The 19,722-nt window shown below is 40.0% G+C and overlaps 1 protein-coding gene across 16 annotated transcripts in view; it reads left to right on the forward strand.

Moving 5' to 3' along the window:
• Positions 1–19,722, forward strand: part of EYA4 (EYA transcriptional coactivator and phosphatase 4) — a 155,468-nt gene that overhangs the window by 79,396 nt on the left and 56,350 nt on the right. The gene's annotated exons all lie outside the window — the stretch shown is intronic.

Raw genomic sequence — 19,722 nt, forward strand, 5'->3', positions numbered from 1 at the left:
AAATTAATCTTCGTCAAAACTTCTTTGTTTTCACCTGTGAAAAACACGCCACTGTGTTCATAAGATGGGAAGACACAATACATTCTTTAAAAAGAAACTTTTCAAAACCAATCTTTTCTAATTTCATGTACATGAGAAAAAAGGAAATGGATTTAACTTCCATGCTTTGCACATGTATATATGTGTATGGATAATTTTGAGCAGGTGAAGTAGTAATTGTTTCAGATGTGCCATTAAGCATGTATCTTCCTGTTGATCAGTAAGCTGTTGAGCTACAGTGGATTATTTTCTTCAGATTTTGGTGCTTTGTAGCACTTCTTGTCTGTCTTTGTCTTGCTTCTGCTTAGAAAACCTATTTCAGTTTCACAACAGATTAAGAGGCTTTAAATGTGATGGGAGAGCCACAATCCAAAGCCAACATCATACTAACTTTGTGATTAAAATTTAGAAAAGCAAATTAGTTCAAGGTATGCCCCCCCAATCCCATCCTTAACTATATGTTTTTGCCACTGTTGCAGCAGAATCCTTTGGGGTCAACTGCAGTATTGAAGGCCACCATAATATATGTGGCTTGAACTATGTTGTGCAACATCTGAATTTCTTTGATTAGCTCACATTACTAATACATTCTTTCATTTCTTTTGGTAAGAACTGAATGTGTGTAAGGGAATACAAAATTACAAGTCCAACTATGCTTCCAGTGAAGTCAGTAGCAGTTTTGCCCTGGACTTCACTGAAGGCATGTTTTTAGTCGTCGTTTAAAAACTTCTAAATGAAAAATGTATCTGCTGTGCTGCTGCTTTGGATTAAAATTTATTATAAAGGTCAAGTTCTTTCCAAGTGCTTTGACATCATGGCAAATCCCAACTTAGCAAAACACTTCCACGTCTGTGTAGTTTTTAGGGTCTTGCTTGCCCAAATGAGACTGTTGTATCTGAAGTCTTTAAAAATTTTGAAGTCCATAGTCTGATGTAGTTTCACCAGAGTATGATATTGCAACAAGCCTGAGGACACAGAATACAATGTACTGTCATTACCTTTGCACATCAGGAAATTTATTATAAGCAGTAGTTCACTCTTTAATACCAAGCCTGAGGAACAGGGTACTTATTTTCTTCCATGTAAAAAAAAAAAAATAGTCAATCAGGAGGCTAAATCTGGTAGTTTCATTTTTTAAGGTGCATTTCTAAACAAAAATGTTTTTGATTTTGAGCTCCGCAGCCTCAGTTTTAACATATATCAGATACAGTTGGAATTAATGTTCCTGGCCCGAGCTATTGCAGTGCTGTATATACAGCCTGAAGCGGGTTTTTTTTGATCAGATCTCAATGTGCAAAGGCTGGTCTTGCAGAGGAGACTGACAGACCTTTGGCTGGAGCAGCGCTAGAGGGCACCGCGTGGCATGTAAAACTTTAAAGCCTGGAGCAAGGTAATTCTTCTCTAAACAAGGCTTAAGTGAAAACATTACACATAAAATGAAACATCAGCATAAAAATGAATGCTGGAGACACACTGCCTCACAGAATAGCTCCTGGCTTGGGACCTAAGGCCAATATCATTCATTTATTTAGCTAGCTTTATAGTCTGTTGGTTTTGGATTTGAAACTATTACAATAAATGCAGATGGAAAGTGTTTTTACAGTAGGGAAGTAATTAAATTGGGTGTGGGAACTTTGTCAGGAGAATTCTTGGAGTGACATGTGTGTATCAGCAGATTCTTTGTCTTGCTTGGCCTTGGTTTGTTTTATAGAAAGGAACATTCAAACTGTAGACGTGACTAGTAAATTTTTTAAGGAATTTAGTAACATATGCAGTGTATCAAAAAATGCTTTCCAGAAGTATCCAGCTATACATGCAGTAAAAATCAACCATTGCTAGAATTTATTTATAGAAAATGATTGTGGCCTTAACAGACAGGTAAGCTGCACAGATGGAGAGGCAAGTGGAGTTAAGAATTGAAGATGTGGTGGATAGGTGATTAGTAAACACAAAAAGAATCATGTATGACTTCAGTATGTGTCATAAATTTTGATTCACAAATGACTTTGTTTTACAAATTATCTCAGTGTTTCTTGGGAATTATTTTGCCCGATCTTTACGAATTGTTGTGAATATTGCCTTTTATCCCTACATGTTTATATGTTGTACCTAAATGGTGGTATTATATGTAATTGTGGTGGTATTATGGCTGTATAAATATTATGACATTCTGTCTTCATAATTTTATAATAAAAGTCAAATTCACTCTGCAAGTCTTGATAGCCATCCAGTTGTGCAAAATGCTTACAGCTTTCTGGAGCCTCTGGTGTGGGAAACAGGCAGGCTGGAACTTGCCAACCATTATTCTAAAGGTCTGGATGAGAAAGGAGACACATGTAGGGGTGACAACTCTGGCACACTGACCTTATATGATATTCACTAATGAATTAAGGAAGAGAGAAGTTTCTGTAGTCAGAGCCTATAAACATACGTTACTCTTGTTTTTCTTATATGGTGGGTATGCTTTAAAATGGTATCAGTCTTGAGTATGCTCCTAGATTAAATATAATATCGTACAAGAATAGCTGAAAATCTAGTGCAATGCATGAAAGTTAACTTGTTTGCAGCTATTAACAATCTCCCTTTTTACATAGATAATCAAATAAGCCATTTTGATTCTATTTAAAGGAGCATTAAAGGAGCCTCAGAACTTGTATGCTACACTGATAGCCTCATACCCCAAGACCTTGCTACAGAAATTAGTTAAACAGTAGAATACGTGTGATTCTGAAGTCTGGTAAAATGACAAATCCTAGACCCACACTTCTTTTCCCACTCAGCTACAGCATGTTCAGTTTGGCTGCACAACCAAGGGTAGCATCTTTCTTTAAGACAATTGACTACTTGATGAACACATCTCTGTTACCCTCAAATCCTCTTTCCTTCCCTGTATGAGATTCCACTCTGAGACTGTCACACCAAAAGTTGACATCTGACAAAAAACCTAAGTTTTCTGGGCTATAAAATGAAATAGGGAGAGAAATGAGGGGAGGGAGAATTCCCTACAAATGGGAATTTATCAGGGTCTTCTGCCACTTCCTCAAAGTCCACTGGTTACAGGAAACAAATCATGCTTTTTTACTCTCTGGAGAGGATAGAAGGCTGAAGAAAAATGAGTGGATTTTTCTGACTGCTGAGACAGTTTCTTTTTTTCCTGAAAGGCAAAGGAAAATGGCCATATACTTTACAGACTTTCCCTCTTTAATCTATTATCTTTTTATTGTGAAGATGATGTCTGTGGGAAAAAAAGGGAGAACTTGAAGATTTTTACAAGTATTGTTGTAAGCTTGGGATGAAATTTAGCTAACATTAACTTGTGATAATACATAGTGTTGTCAAAAAGACAGTACTTGTGTGTTCATGGAAAGGCAGTAGATCTTTGCACTGGTACGTGAAAGCTAACCCCTATGAAGTAAGAAACCCTCTATTCTTGATGCATAATTTTTACTACAAACCTGTAGATCTGACATCTTAAGCTATCTTCATTCTTCCTGACTTGCCTTTTTCTGTATGTACTTTTCTATTTCTGAAAGCAAACAGGAGGTGAAAGAAGCCACTTTATTAGATACTGCAAGATGGATGTAATCAGAGGCATTATACCTATTGCATTAGTGCCAGATAGACAAAGTTTGCTTCTTTGTGTTACTGAACTGTGAATTAGCCAGTGATGATCACTGATAAATATTGAATCACATGCATACACACTTGCCAGATAAACAGGTTGTCCAAAAAAAAAACCACAGGGGGAGTTTTTAGGTGTTTAAAAAAGGTCTCCGATGCTTCAATTTAATATGGGTTTCAGTGAGGTTCTTAGCACAGATTTCAGCTGTTCATCAGATGATTACTGTTCTGTTCTTCCACGCCCACATTTCTCAGTAGTGCACCACATAGTAACACTTAAAAGATATGAATTCCTGTTTCTGTTCCTTCATCTTAAAAGTCTCTCTTAAAACTTTTGAATGTAAAATAGGCCTTCATATTTTGTCCCTGGTATCATTTTGACACCTACTCATGGATTTTCATTGGTCAGAATACAGAATATGTGTACATGTCCAGAGACAATTACTGTCCTTAATGTATTTACAAGTAAATAGATGGTATTGAATACCTGTCTTCTGCATCTTATTCTGGACAACCAGACCATCAAAATGTTTTGTACTCAGCAGTTCGGACTGTGTAAAATACACCTGAGGTTTTTATTTCACTGGCAGTTTCACCAACTAGACCTTCACATTCTTATCTTGGGATGATGATGGTTGATTCTTTCAGTCAGGCATTGGCTTTATTCTAATAGCATATAATTGGCCACATTTACCAGATCTAACATTTTAATTCCTCAACCTGAATCCTTGCTTTACAGGCATCTGACTGATTCTGTGATGAAGCTGTCATGCCTTTCCCTGTCATGACTGTTTGAACACTGCTGACCCTCTGCATACCTATTCCCAATGGCACCAGAAGTACCTTCTCATTTATTTGCAGTTCAAGAGATGAAAAATGTTTATTGTTATATGGTGAAAAAGAGCTTTATGATTGAGCTGCTGAACAAGAAAAGCCAGCAATAGCTATGGAAATTGTCATTAAAATTTCAGCAACTACAACAGAAACAATAAATATCAGTTGTACAGTAAAAATGGGCAAGCTCAGACTAGCAAACTTTCATATGTGTTGTTCAGCCTCATTACGCCTCATTTTCTTCTCATCCATGTCTTGAAAGGGTTTTTAGAAGGGTAAGGATTTGTTGCCTGTGAACCATATGTAGGTTATCTTGACCAGAGAGAAATGTAAATGCTTTTCTGAGTCAAGAGTAGTGTAACTCCATTGCATCCCACACTGAATTATCCATAGATCATACTGATGTTATAATTGGGCTTCATTTGAGGAAATAAGGTATTGGGAGGACTCTAATTTAGACTCTGAAGGTGAGATTTGTCTCACCTTGGAGAAGATTCTTTCTATTGACTGTGAACACAGCTTACTATATCCATTTTCTCTTGAGCAACCATTCAGACTCCACCAGCAGTCACCTTTTGCACTGCAGATTTAATACAAGAAAACCAGCTAGATACACAATATGAGCAAAGGCATATGAAGGCATTTATTTTTATTTTACAGATTCTGCTTTTCTGCAAATCTGTTCAGTTGCAGAAGGGAATACATGCAATAAAAAATATTCTTCAGCGGCCAGGAAAAAAACACTTTCTAACTAGTTGCTAGTATTTCTTGTATTTGGGGCAAACTCTAAAGAGGAATAGATACAGCAACTCAAATTTTCTATGAGAATACAGAATAAACAGAATATAAATTGAAAGCTTGCCACAAGTAATTTTGGGAACTAGAAGAAGAAACTGAGTCAACAGGAAGGGTAGTATATGTCTGTCAGAGTATAGCATTCACGTCAGTAAGGCCACTAGAGTTATAAACACTTCACCTAAGAGAGATGTTTGGCAGGACCAAGCCCAGACTTCTCAGTCAAGGCAGCAGCTGGCAAAAAACGTATCGCAATTTTCCAATTATAAAATAACTATGTTGTGGAATAAGATTTCTCATAAAGACTACAGTCTGGGACACACAAGCTTAGCTTGCAGTCAGGAGAATTTTTTATACAAATCTGTTACTTATTAAAGGTTTGGGGTGTGTGTTTAGTCCACATGCCACTTAAGCAGTTTGAATCAATCAAAATAATATTGTTAGTAGATGAGTATGCTGATACATGTAACTGAATGACACACAACATCCATGACAATTGGATGACAGTTGTTGCAAGAAGTATGCTGCCTTGGTATCTACACTGTCTTTTCAGTGTAGATAGTTTTCAGGCTCTGCACATCTTTCCTATTTTTAGATCAGTCTGTCTCTCTGCTGGCTGTACACTAATGTTCTCATTCATTAACTTTAAAAATTCAGTCTTCTGATTAACCAAGGCCTATTGAAGCTGGTCACTGTCTACCCATTGGTTTCTATTGGCTCTGGATCAAGCCTCCAGAGACTTCTAAAAATATATTTGATATGTTTACAGACATTGCAATAATCTATTTAGAGTGCAAACATATGGTAACTGATGACATCACAGGAATGCATTTGCATGGTTTATATTAACAGATCCCTATGGCTTTAATAATGAAATTAATGTATTTTTTTATATTTCACGTCTGTTTAAAATGCCTAGTCTTTTTGTTAAAATGAGGCATAAAATATTTTCTGTTATATTAGTAATACTTTCCCTGAGTGATCCCATGCCAGATCATGGCAGTGTTAAGACTCCCACTAACCCAAATCAATGGTGGGTCAGACTTTGGAATAAATGAAAGCAAAAAAACCCAAGAAGTTTTGAATGCTTTTTGGAAATTTATTTTAAAAGAAGTGTTAGTAGACATAATTTGGGGAATTTAGAGTTGCCCTTAAGTGCAAGTACATATTCTTTTTGTCTAACATCACATACTATCAAAGAGCTTTCTAGTATGGATTTGTGCTCCTACAATGTGAGAACCAACCACCGCTAATGATTTAAAACCTGTTTTAAAGATAGAAAAAATCTAATACATCTGGAAATGAAATAAGGGTCTCTGAGAAAGAGGCAAACCTGCTGTTCTAGAAGGCCTGAATTTATTGTTAATTGTTGCTAGGAATATGTCCTATTCATGAGATAGAGGAGATAATACAAAATCCTGTGCAAATGCATATTGAAATGTACTAAGGATTTATTTTAATTGCTGTCCCCTTAGGAATGGGCTATTATTCCCATTTGTTTAGGTGTATTTTTAAAATGGTTAAAATCCTATTGAATGATGGCTTGAACCGCCTTCTTGAACCACTTATATTTTTCATGTCTCCTGATTTTTTCCCAGTTTTCATTCAATGAATACTAAAATATATGCATTAAAAAGTAATTGATATTTTATATGTATTTATTCATTGGATATGACCTTGTCTTACACATCTTAAGTAAATGTCCTAAAAATTAGGCAGTTATGAAACCCATCCTACATGATACAAGTAGTGCATATTTCTTGGAGTGGGTATTTGAACCAGTGTCCTGTAATCAGCACACGTAAATCTAGGTCCTTTTGCTATTCCAGACTCATCTGTGAGAGATTTTTCCATCATCCTGAGTAATTCCTAGCTTATACACTCTTATATGAACAGTGGTGGTGACACACAGGATATTGCTGTGTCCACATCTGTTTTAAACTCTCCTCGTTGTTCTTTCTTCCACGTGCCCTTCTTCAGAGAAAGCAAGTTTATTTATGTGAATGTTTGTTGTAAATTGTGAGGAGGGCTGCAATCACCCCATATATTTGTATAATTAATAGTTTTGACAGAATTGTGACTTCAAAAGCACCTTGTGATTTTTGAGCCTGCTCGTGAATGCAAGTTATTCAACAGACCCCAGCCATGAAACCATCCTCAATATGCTGAACACGTTACCTGTATTCTGCCATCATAGGCAATGGGATGGTGAGTGCCCTTCAATCTAAATGCATGCAAGGTCTGGGGAGGCTGACAAAAATGAGACTGTGGAGCTTTGTCAATAACTAAGTACTATAGGCTCTTCAAAAAGGAAATCCTAGCAGCTCAAGAGAAAGCCATCCCCATGTTCCGGAAAAAAAGCCGGCAGGAGAGAAAACCAGCTTGGTTGAGCAGAGAGATCTTGAGTGATATCAAGAAGAAGAGAAATGTTTATGGGCTCTGGAAGAGGGGACAGGCCTCTTGGGTGGACTACAGGAGGGAAATGAGATTGTGTAGAGAAAAAGTCAGAAGGGCTAAGGCTCAGCTAGAAATCAGATTGGCAAAGTCTGTGAAAGATAACAAAAAATCTTTCTATAAATATATAAATAATAAAAGGAGGGCTAGGGAGACCATACAGTCCCTATTGGACACAGAAGGAACAACAGTGACAGGGGATGAGGAAAAGGCTGAGGTACTTAATGCCTTCTGTGTCTCAGTCTTTAATTGTAAAGAAAGTTGTTCCATCTGTGTACAAACCCAGGAGCTAGAGGAGCAAAATGAGGCTCCCATGATCCAAGAGGAGGTGGTCGGAGCCTTGCTAGCCCGACTAGACACCCACAAGTCTATGGGGCCGGATGGGATTCATCCAAGGGTATTGAAGGAGCTGGTGGATGTGCTGGCCAAACCCCTTTCCATCATCTTCCAACAGTCCTGGAAGACTGGGGAAGTCCCACTGGACTGGAGGCTGGTTGATGTTGTGCCCATCTACAAGAAGGGTCACAGGGAGGACCCAGGAAACTACAGGCCTGTCAGTCTGACCTCAGTGCCAGGGAAAGTCATGGAACAGGTGATCTTGAGTGCTATAATGAAGCACATGCAAGAGAACCGGGTGATCAGGCCCAGTCAACATGGGTTCACAAAAGGCAGGTCTTGCCAAACTAACCTGAACACCTTCTATGACAAAGTGACTCGGCTGCTGGATGAGGGAAAGGCTGTGGATGTGGTCTTCCTGGACTTCAGTAAAGCCTTTGACACAGTTTCTCACAGCATTCTGCTTGAGAAACTGTCAGCCTCTGGCCTGGACAGGCACACACTCTCCTGGGTGGAAAACTGGTTGGATGGCCGGGCCCAGAGAGTGGTGGGAAATGGTGTGAAATCCAGCTGGAGGCCAGTGACAAGTGGGGTTCCCCAGGGCTCAGTGCTGGGTCCAGCCCTGTTCAATGTCTTTATCAAAGACCTGGATGAAGGCATCGAGTGCACCCTTAGCAAGTTTGCGGACGACACTAAGCTGGGTGGAAGTGTCGATCTGCTGGAGGGTCGGGAGGCTCTGCAAAGGGATCTGAACAGGCTGGACCCCTGGGCAGAGTCCAATGGCATGAGGTTTAACAAGGCCAAATGCCGGGTCCTGCACTTGGGGCACAACAACCCTGTGCAGTGTTACAGACTAGGAGAAGTCTGTCTAGAAAGCTGCCTGGAGGAGAGGGACCTGGGGGTGTTGGTTGACAGCCGACTGAACATGAGCCAGCAGTGTGCCCAGGTGGCCAAGAAGGCCAATGGCATCTTGGCTTGGATCAGAAACGGTGTGACCAGCAGGTCCAGGGAGGTTATTCTCCCTCTGTACTCGGCACTGGTGAGACCGCTCCTCGAATGCTGTGTTCAGTTCTGGGCCCCTCACCACAAGAAGGATGTTGAGGCTCTGGAGCGAGTCCAGAGAAGAGCAACAAAGCTGGTGAAGGGGCTGGAGAACAAGTCTTACGAGGAGCGACTGAGGGAGCTGGGGTTGTTTAGCCTGGAGAAGAGGAGGCTGAGGGGAGACCTCATTGCTCTCTATAACTACCTGAAAGGAGGTTGTAGAGAGGAGAGTGCTGGCCTCTTCTCCCAAGTGACATGGGACAGGACAAGAGGGAATGGCCTCAAGCTCCGCCAGGGGAGGTTTAGGCTGGACATTAGGAAAAAATTTTTCACAGAAAGGGTCATTGGGCACTGGAACAGGCTGTCGAGTGAGGTGGTTGATTCACCTTCCCTGGAGGTGTTTAAGGCACGGGTGGACGAGGTGCTAAGGGGCGTGGTTTAGTGTTTGATGGGAATGGTTGGACTTGATGATCCTGTGGGTCTCTTCCAACCTGGTGATTCTATGATTCTATGATATAATCAATGTAACCCTGTAGTCTTCATTTCAGAACAACTTCTTGTAAGCAGTGGTACAGCAGTCCCTTGATGCAGTTCTTCCGCCAGGATCTCCCATTCTCTTTATCACAGAATCACAGAATCACAGAATAACCAGGTTGGAAGAGACCCACCAGATCATCCCTTTTATACTTGAGTGCTGTTGTACAGCATAATTTGGGCAACTATTGTAGCTTTTTTCATACCGGGCAAAAATGATAACATTATATGTTCTACTGCCCTTACTACTGGATAATCAGGTGGCACAATGTAACATACATACAGATAGCAGCAGTTAAATGCAATTTGGAGTCCATTTGCAAGGTTATTGTCACTCTCTCCCATCCACTTTCTCTAGCCGGAACTGCAGGCGTATGGAGGGAGCAGAACTGCAGCCATCCAAGGGGCATAGTGTGCTCGTGGTTGTTACTCATCTATTTTGGACAGATCAGATACTAGTGCAGGTGAGAGGGCCAGAGTCCTCCCGACTGCCTGTGACACAGCGTATTTCTGCCAGATAATAATGTGGGCACTAGTAGCCCAGCATACAGCCTAGTTACGTAGATAGATGGTATTTCAGTTCACCTTTGTGTGTATTCTTCATGCTGCATTATAGACCAGCCAACGTTTGTCAGGTTGCTGCAGAGTGCCCTTGGATTGCCAACAGTTCCAAGACGTCAGTCTAGCAGTCACTGGCCTGGATGAAATTAATTTCTGTCTAAAGTGAGTGTATTGCTGCTCTGCAGAGTGGGTGGGCAAGGTCCAAGTTATTGGCTTTCAAAAGATGAGCATTCATTATACTTTCCTCTCCCTTTCTGCTCTTCCCCCCCCACCCCTTTTGAACAGTTTATACTGAATCTGTTTAAGTCATGGCAGTTTTTGGTATATCTGGTCTTCTTGCGTTTCGAAGACAAGAAAAAGGAGTGCATGTATTTATCTGTTAAATAGTGTATCACCATTTCACATTTCTGAACCTTCAGGAATGGCTGGGGATAGGCTAAATAGTATTTTTGAGTGAAAGAAGATAAACTAAGGTTATACCTGCAAGTACTTTTACTTAATACAATAGTTTCTTAGTGCCTTATGCTAAAATTTAATCAAATTTTGAGCCTTGAAATGACAGTGCTGGTTCTTCAAGTGCAGCATATGCAATCACAATGAGAAGGAGCTCTGTTTCTTTCTTTCTTCCCTTGGTCTATTTTTCACTCTGTCATATCACATTACAGCAGTACACAGGAGAACTAATTCAGTCTCGGTTCCAGCTTCTTTGACCTCTTGGATACTCCAACTATATTTTACCATTGGTGAGTCTGAATAATAGAAGTTTTTGTTTCCACTTGCTTTGCACTTTAAATCCAGTTTAACATAGTCCTAGAAGAATGCAGACATTAAAAAGTTGGCCACGTAGATCCAAAACCCCTGTTCTGAGATTGCTATAGGTTACTTTTTTAATTAATCATGTTTTCCCTCAAATATTTTTAAGTGTAAGTTCTTGGTTAGGTATTTCACAACCTGTTCGGACACCATTTAAATACCATCAGTCATTCTGTGTACTCAGTAGGCATTTAACTAGTGCCATGCAGTTAAACTAGCGCCACTGTGCTAGTATTTAGCATATCAAAATTACCTCTTTGCCATCCTACTAGGTCCTGATCCATCACAAGAAAAAAGAAGGTAGGAAACAAGAATAGAGTTAACTAAAAAGAAAAAATATAAAGAGACCACATGCAAATTAAGTAATTCCAAGTTTACTTTCTGTTTTCTACCATCTGCATCTTCTATACATGATACACGTGTGTCAAAATGGTTTTATTATTTCAGACTTGATCTCCTCTCTGTATGTTTTAGTAGACTTACCAGAGAGTGATTCTTTGCTTCAGCTCTCTCCACATACAGTCTAGTCTGAGCAGCAGTCATTTTGTCCTCCTCTGGGAACAGAAGTCAGAGGATCCAGATGACAAGTAGGGGAAGAGACTCCCCCATAAGCAGCATCTGGCTCTTTGGCAGATTTGTCAAGCACTTCTGCTAATGGGTTTGGATTTGCCCAGGGGTCTTTCATGTGGTTACATGGCAGATGGTCTGTCTGTTCTATCTTCTCCTTTTGAATGTTTTTATTTAAAAAAAAAAAACAAAACTTTCATCTGATCCTTAGAATTTACACACTCCTTTCCAGCTGATAAGCTTCTTTATGAGTCTCCTAAGATGCCTGTGCAGGCTTCTTTCTGGTAGAAATTGCAAAGCTTTCCAGATATCCAAATGTGTGTCTTGAGTTTTGTTGGCAATGCTGGACTTAGTTCTCCAGTTTAGCTGCCAAGTGATATAATTTACTGTGTTCTCAGTCCATATTATTGTCAAATTTTGGGGGGAATTACTTTATGTAATTTGTAGAGCAGAGGTAACTTTACCTCCCCTTGAAGCATGAAATCCACTTGCCTTCCACTAACTTTTGAAAACCAGAGTTCCAATCTGGATTTGTTTAAATGTGAAAATGAGTATGATGGCCTCAATCTAATTCATAGGGGATTCTTGTCTGCCACTTAGGAGAGGCCCAGGACTGAAGCAGCAAGTCTGTAGGAAGCTATGTTTGACAGATCTGTGGAGAAAGGCATACACAGTGCCCAAATAAATAAAGCAATTTCATGGCTTGACTTTTTAGCAGCATTCTTTATTGCGTGGCATGAGCATGGAAGAGAGCAGAGGGGGAGAACATCCTGTTCAGTGAGCTTCATGTTAGTTCTGTTTCAATTTAGAACTGAATGTCTGTCACTTTAATTTTTAAGGGTTTGGGGGATTTTATTTGCTTTTCAGTGTAGAAGTAATTGGCAGGTGACTATACATAAGATCATGTTTTATCCTTATGTTATTTCAGGCTTATGTGTTATTTTCCTTCTAATTATGTAGATCAAATTAAACAGTAAAGAGCCCTGCATTCTCAAAGATTTGCTTTTCATTACTTTCTCTAAATAGTAACGGAGAAAGATGTTCATTCCCCTTTGTGTTTCATCACTATACCATGTTTCACAACAGTAATATTTAAAAATCTGCTGAGAAACAAAAATAATTGAATTGCAAAAAGCAATCATTTTAATTAATATCTCCTACCTCAGTGCCTTGTCTTGCAAGCCAGGTTCTTAAGCATTGTGGAACTGCAGTAAAGTTACAGTCTTAAGTCTGTGATATAGATGTGTGTGAACTATAAAACAACAACACTTCAGCATTTGTTTCCTGCTTTTTCCTCAGGACTTTGACAGAAGTGGATATTGCATGATTTTTAGAGGGTGGCAAACTGTCAGAAGTCATAGTGAGGTCAAATCATTTGGCTGAGCTGTAACTGGAGGTGCTACAGATTTGCAGCTGATACCTGCCCTTTCCTGTGGTTCAAGGGGTAATTTGGGGGAGATTGTGCCCTAGAGCCCTCAGCGACTCTTATTTATTGACTCTTAGACAAACCAACCTACTTCACCTCAAATTAAAAAGATACATAAAACCTGTGTGCATGGTTTAAGACTCAAATTATAAAAAGACTTAGGGAAATCAAATGGCAGAGCAAAATTTTATATCAGTTGTAAAGGTCAGTCGGCATGAGTATGTTATCAGGGCATCATTCTCTCTCAGAATAATAGAAATTGGTTTGAATGTACTTAGTTATTAAAAGCAAATGGAATAATCTCCCTATTCTTTCACGTGTGCAGGTAGTAAGGTCTCCTGGACAAAATGAAAAGGATATAAATGTGTGCAAATCATCTAATGTACCTTGCCGTCCAGGATGGTTAGGCCCAGCTACCCCTTATTACTTAACAGGAATGATCAGATGCTGATGCAGTTAAAGCACAGGGCAGTCAGAGAATTGCATATATTTATTTTATATTCTAAACCTAGCTCATTGTTGTGACTGCGATTAGAGAACAGAAATAATTGCTCTTGACACAAAATGTTTCGGAGCCAAATATAACGTTCTCCACATGAGGTAACCTATAGAATATTTGTCTTGGGAGCCAAGGTTCAGATCAGGTTTAACTTTTAAGGGGAACTTCGCTGTTAAAAGTGAGATGCGTTAACGTTTCCCATGTTAGATTGCTTGCCAATAACTCTGTGTATTTTGTATTTACAAAAAAAAATCCCCCAAAACCTAGAGAAGATTCAGAATGTTTGCATTAAAACATGAAGTTTGAATGGAGCATGAAAACTACAACTTTTTGGCAACTCCTGGATTCTGCAGTTTGTCAACATAACTTCACCCTTTATGGAGATCGACTAACTTCTTGCAGGCCACTGTACTGGTGGCTAAAGACATTACATTGAAATGAGCTATGATCATGCTAGTACACCACACCTGAAAGAGCTTCTTTTCCCTTGGGCAGTCACTGATGAAGAATCACATTCCAATAACTAGTTTGAAATTTAACAGACATTACTTTTCAGGTTAAGTTGGACGTAATCCACTCTCTGCTCTCTTGTTATGAAAATGTTAATGCGTACTTGCATCATACGGTCCAGGCTCCATTGAAGCCAATGGTGAAATTCCCAGACTTTCATGTTGGATTTCCCAGTTTTGATTTGCTTAAATATAGTCATACATGAATAAAGTTGATGTTATTATATTGTAATTAATCATGGTATTGCTATATAACATAATTAATGTTATATATGAACATCAAAGCTGGTGAGGGACCTAGAACACAAGTCTTCTGAGGAGCAGCTGAGAGAACTAGGGCTGTTTAGTCTGGAGAAAAGGAAGCTGAGGAGAGACCTTATTTATTGCTCTTTACAACTACCTGAAAGGAGGTTGTGGCAAGGTGGATATCATTGGTCTATTCTCACAAGTAACTAGCAATGGGATAAGAGGAAATGGCCTCAAGTTGTGTCAGGGCAGGTTTAGATTGGATATTGGGGAAAAAATTCAGTACTGAAAGAATGATCAAGCATTGTAACAGGTTGCTCAGGGAAGTGGTTGAGTCACCATCCCTGGAGGTATAGATGTGGCACTTAGGGACATGGTTTAGTGGTGGACTTGGCAGTGTTAGGTTAATGGTTGGACGTAATGATCTTACAGGTCTTTTCCAACCCAAACTATTCTCTGATTCTGTGATCCTGTGATTCTGTATTGCAATTAATAAATGCAGATATGTATCAGGCATCAGTATCTGGACCCAAGTGTCCCTGGTGTCTCATCTCTACTGGTGGTGGTTTTTATGTGGCAGGTGAAGAGAATCAAGTATGTTCATTCCACTGTGCTGAAGTGTACCTCCAGCTACTGCACAGACAAGTCCAGAATTAAGGGTTCTGGAGAGGTATATCAGATACAAAGGGAAGAGCTCCCACATTGCCAAAACAGTTCTCCAGCACGCTAGGAAAGGGTATGAGGATTTGTATCCCCTTCTCTCTGAAAAAGGTAGTTGGAAGATAGGAAATGCATTTATCCTTAGAAATCCTTTCTCAGGTGTGAGTGAGTACCAGGGATTTGGAAGACATTCTGTGCTTTGATGCTTCTTTCAATCTCAGTCTGCCATTAACATGTGGTTTGGAAGAGGTTATTTTCTCCCATTCAGGAGAGCGCACCTATACTCATTCTTCATAGGAAATCAGGGCTTCAAACAACCCTTTCAAAAGTCCTAGCATCATTCCACTTAAAATCAGACTGCCGTTCCATCAGGAACGCTGTCTTGTGTTTCCCCTGAGATGTTTTGAAATTCTGTGCAGCAAGAGTGTGGCTTTAGGCTTAGGGCAGATTAACAATAGGCTAGCAATTGGCAGAGCTGATCACCTCCACATTCCTCTGTATATATGAGAAATTGTCTTTGATGCTCAAATTAGACTTAAAAGAGAAACTTGGTGAGATTCACCAGTCATCGGGTTTGTTACCTGTTTCTTACCTCTGACCAGGTCACCTGTCAGACATGCAGAAAGGACTCTGAAATTCCTAGCATATTTTTCAACCTGAAAAGATGTTCTGCAGAAGTTGTATGTAGGAGGGAAGGCCACAGGCTTGCTACTTGCATTTCAGCCATCTCCACAGAAGTGTTTGTTATTTGTTTATGACACAGATCATCATGTTGTAAGAACCACAGAATTTGCAAGTGCAGATCACATCTGGAAGTGATCAGAAGTGGAAATGGGAGCTGTTGGGTGAACTACGCTAAAAATGTGTCCCTGTAATCCAGAGACCTGCTTTTAGATCTTACGTATCTGTAAACCTGTCTGTATTTCATGTAAGTTGTATATTTGACAGCTCCCTGTGGAACTGCAGTGTCATTAGTGCTTTTGATTTTTTTTAAATGCTCACATAATTACTTAAAAAACTACTTTGGTTACCTTTTTTTAAGTAGCAGGTTAAACATGAGTTTAACCTCCTGTGTACCATTACATACTTTCTATTCACACTGGGACTATGACCTGTGTAGTGAGCCCATGTGCTGCGTGCTATGTAGCCAAGCTTGTGGTAGAGTGTGAAATGTGCCCCTGCCTGAGCTCAAGCTGTGGCATGGGATTATTGCTGTTGTTGGGGATGTGCTAAACATGGGTTTGGTGCATGCCAGATGGTGGTCAGCCATGGTCATGTACAGCCTGGGTTCAGGATGGGCCAGCCTGTATGTGGACTAAGAGAATTGAGCTCCCTACTATTCTCTCTGGTATTCCATCAGTCTCTGGTCCTTACTTCTTATTAATTTAGATGTTCTTCGTCTGGCTTTTGGTGTGGTTTTCTCCAACTAGCTGTTATTTTCTTTAAGAAGAAGGGAAATATCTGTTCAGATACCACATTACTTCTTGCCAGATACTTCCTACAGTGCCTGGAGAATAGGCTCTGAGCTAAAATAGTATCACACCAAACTTGTGCCTGTCACATTCAGGTAGCCCAGAAATAAGAACTCAGAGGCTGGGATCCAGCTGGATAGAAGGTGTTGCTTTGTGTAGTTGTGCTTTTTACATGTGCATCCATTTATTACATCAGACTATAATAATTTCCTATATAAAACTACCATTTGCCTTCGTCACATCAAACCAATCCCAAACTGTAGGGTGGAGAGGTGAGGTGGAAAGGGAGTCATGCAGAAAAGAAGGCTTCCTGTTATCTACCTTTTCAATAGCAATTTCCCTGTTTTACTAGTGTAGACCTGTATTTTGTAACTGAAGAAATCTCTTGAGTATTGCAAGGACAAGCTGGAATTTTCTGCTGAGGTCAATAATTTAATGTTTCCCTTCTGCTGCTTCTGCAATTTGTCTTGGTTTTTATCTATTCATTTTAGTACTGGTTGGCTTTGGACAAATGGACTACACATCCAACAGGAGAATCCAGAAATGGTTCTTAGAAATTATTTTATATTATACACAATTGTGGAAATGCAAATTGGTGTTACATTGTCTTTTAATTGTATAGAGAAATGTTACTCATTCCCAATAAAAGTCAGAAAGCAGCGAGAAAACAATTTAATGTGGATTTATGGCCAGTTGAACTGCACTAGAATAGACATTTTCTGTGGTTTTAATGGAAACCATATTAATGACATTAAATTGAAATAAAATGTCTCAGTCAATCAGAAACCAGGGAAACCATACATTTACTGACTTCTAAGCAAATAATAGTTTTCAGCAATTATACAGCATGACAGTCTAAGCCGTCTAAATTCACTGCCGTGTTTAGTCATCACCACAGCAAATCGAACCTTTTCACCTTTGTTATATTTCTCAGGCAGGAAAAGAAAATGTCAGTTTTTCTTTTCCAGCAAAATAACCTTCAGTTTGTAAGCAATTATTTTTCACTGTTTAGTCATATTCTCTCTCTGGACTCACAAAGAAGATATGCGTATAACCCTTTCAGTAAAGCAGAATCTGCTTATTGCTATAGCAATACCACATGCTAGATTAACAAAAGCCATCGTCTTTGGTGTTTTCTCATGTGGTGAGAAATGACAGAAGCATAGATTTAGCAAAGGCAAAAAAATGTCTGACACTTGTCAGGAAGCACAGAGGACCTCAAGGTGGCACAGGGTCAAAAAGAGAGGCTGATAGCAGAAAGTTTACTGGGAAGATGGGAAATGGGGCTGGGGAAGAAACTGCAGTGCTGTTAAAGGAAACATTTTTCTCTAGCTGTGAATAGCATAAGGAGACATCCTACAATGCTGGCCTTTGTCACCAAACCTGCTTGCTCACGTTCTCAGCCAAGTACTCTGCACTAAGTGCAGCCCCAGCACTGATTCTGGCTGCCTGTCAGACAGCTCCTGTAAAGTAATACTGTCTGCATGAGTTGCTTTTTATTTCTCCTGGAATTAGAGCTTGAATAGCCAAGAGAAAGACAATAGGTATGAAAGGAAAACTGAGATAAAATCACAACCAGTGCCACTTTATGCCCCAAAGGATTACCTAAGAGTCCCATCCTCTGCAAGATAGGCAGTATTGTTGAGTTTGAAAAGGCTATTAACAAAAAATCAGGCAGTTTTGAGTTTTCCTCAAATTAGTGTCACTTTGTACTAGAAGGATCCTCTCCACGGTGCTCTTACTGCAGTCGTTTGGTACAGGTTATTTCCCTGTAAACTTCCAGAACTCACGTACTGGGAAGCTACATGATGATATTCAAGCTTATAATGAATCAACCATGTTCCTAATGAGTCCACTACAGTTGTTACTGTACACTTACAGTTCTACAAAGCGGAACCTAATTATATTTTTATTACTTATTACCCATGTGGTATTTTTTAACATGGCAGAAAAACTCAGTAATGTCTTAATTTGTTTCACGAAGGTTCCCTCCCTTTGATAGTGTCTGTTTGATATCAGCTGTAGATTGACAGAGGAGAAGTATTCTTTTGGAATATCAATCTGGCATTAGTTTTGCTGTTTCTTACTTTTTTCATATGAAAGTTGACAACCTACTTACAAACCATGAGAAACAGGAAAATCTACCTTCCGTCCCCAAATGGTTGCAAAAAGTTTAGCACTTGTTTTCTGGGTTGTTAAAAAAAAAGTAATAAAATTAAACTCTGAAGAGCATTTTTTAACTGCTTCTTAGCACTGTATCAGATCACTTTACAAGTTAAGAAATGTGGCCTCCAGGAGAGTGGTAAGAAGGTCATGCTAGTGTCCATCAGTATTATTTGTTTTTAACTTTCTGGCAAGCTCCCAGAACTCGCATGATGGAGGAGTATGCTTTTGTGAGATTTTCACAGAATCACAGAATAACCAGGTTGGAAGAGACCCACCGGATCATCAAGTCCAACCATTCCCATCAAACACTAAACCATGCCCCTTAGCACCTCGTCCACCCGTGCCTTAAACACCTCCAGGGAAGGTGAATCAACCACCTCCCTGGGCAGCCTGTTCCAGTGCCCAATGACCCTTTCTGTGAAAATTTTTTTCCTAATGTCCAGCCTAAATCTCCCCTGGCGGAGCTTGAGGCCATTCCCTCTTGTCCTGTCCCATGTCACTTGGGAGAAGAGGCCAGCACCCTCCTCTCTACAACCTCCTTTCAGGTAGTTATAGAGAGCAATGAAGTCTCCCCTCAGCCTCCTCTTCTCCAGGCTAAACAACCCCAGCTCTATCAGAGTACAGAGGGAGAATAACCTCCCTGGACCTGCTGGTCACACCATTTCTGATCCAAGCCAAGATGCCATTGGCCTTCTTGGCCACCTGGGCACACTGCTGGCTCATGTTCAGTCACTGTCAACCAGCACCCCCAGGTCCCTCTCCTCCAGGCAGCTTTCTAGACAGACTTCTCCTAGTCTGTAGCACTGCACAGGGTTGTTGTGCCCCAAGTGCAGGACCCGGCATTTGGCCTTGTTAAACCTCATGCCATTGGACTCTGCCCAGCGGTCCAGCCTGTTCAGATCCCTTTGCAGAGCCTCCCTACCCTCCAGCAGATCCACACTTATTTCTTATTTTTTTTGTTGGTGCGAAAGGCTTGTGTGAGCTAGTTCAGACTGCATATGTACAAGAGAAGGGCTCGCTAATCATGTTCAGAACATGGCTGAAAGATAAGTCTAAAAAATGTTCTGTGGGAAATGGAAAAAAACCCGCCCCACTTGTCTTCACAATTGTGCAGTTGGTCAGAGAGCTGAGCTGGCAGCATTAGGAAAC

The sequence above is a fragment of the Phaenicophaeus curvirostris genome, chromosome 2, assembly GCF_032191515.1.
Source record: "Phaenicophaeus curvirostris isolate KB17595 chromosome 2, BPBGC_Pcur_1.0, whole genome shotgun sequence".
NCBI lineage: Eukaryota > Metazoa > Chordata > Aves > Cuculiformes > Cuculidae > Phaenicophaeus > Phaenicophaeus curvirostris.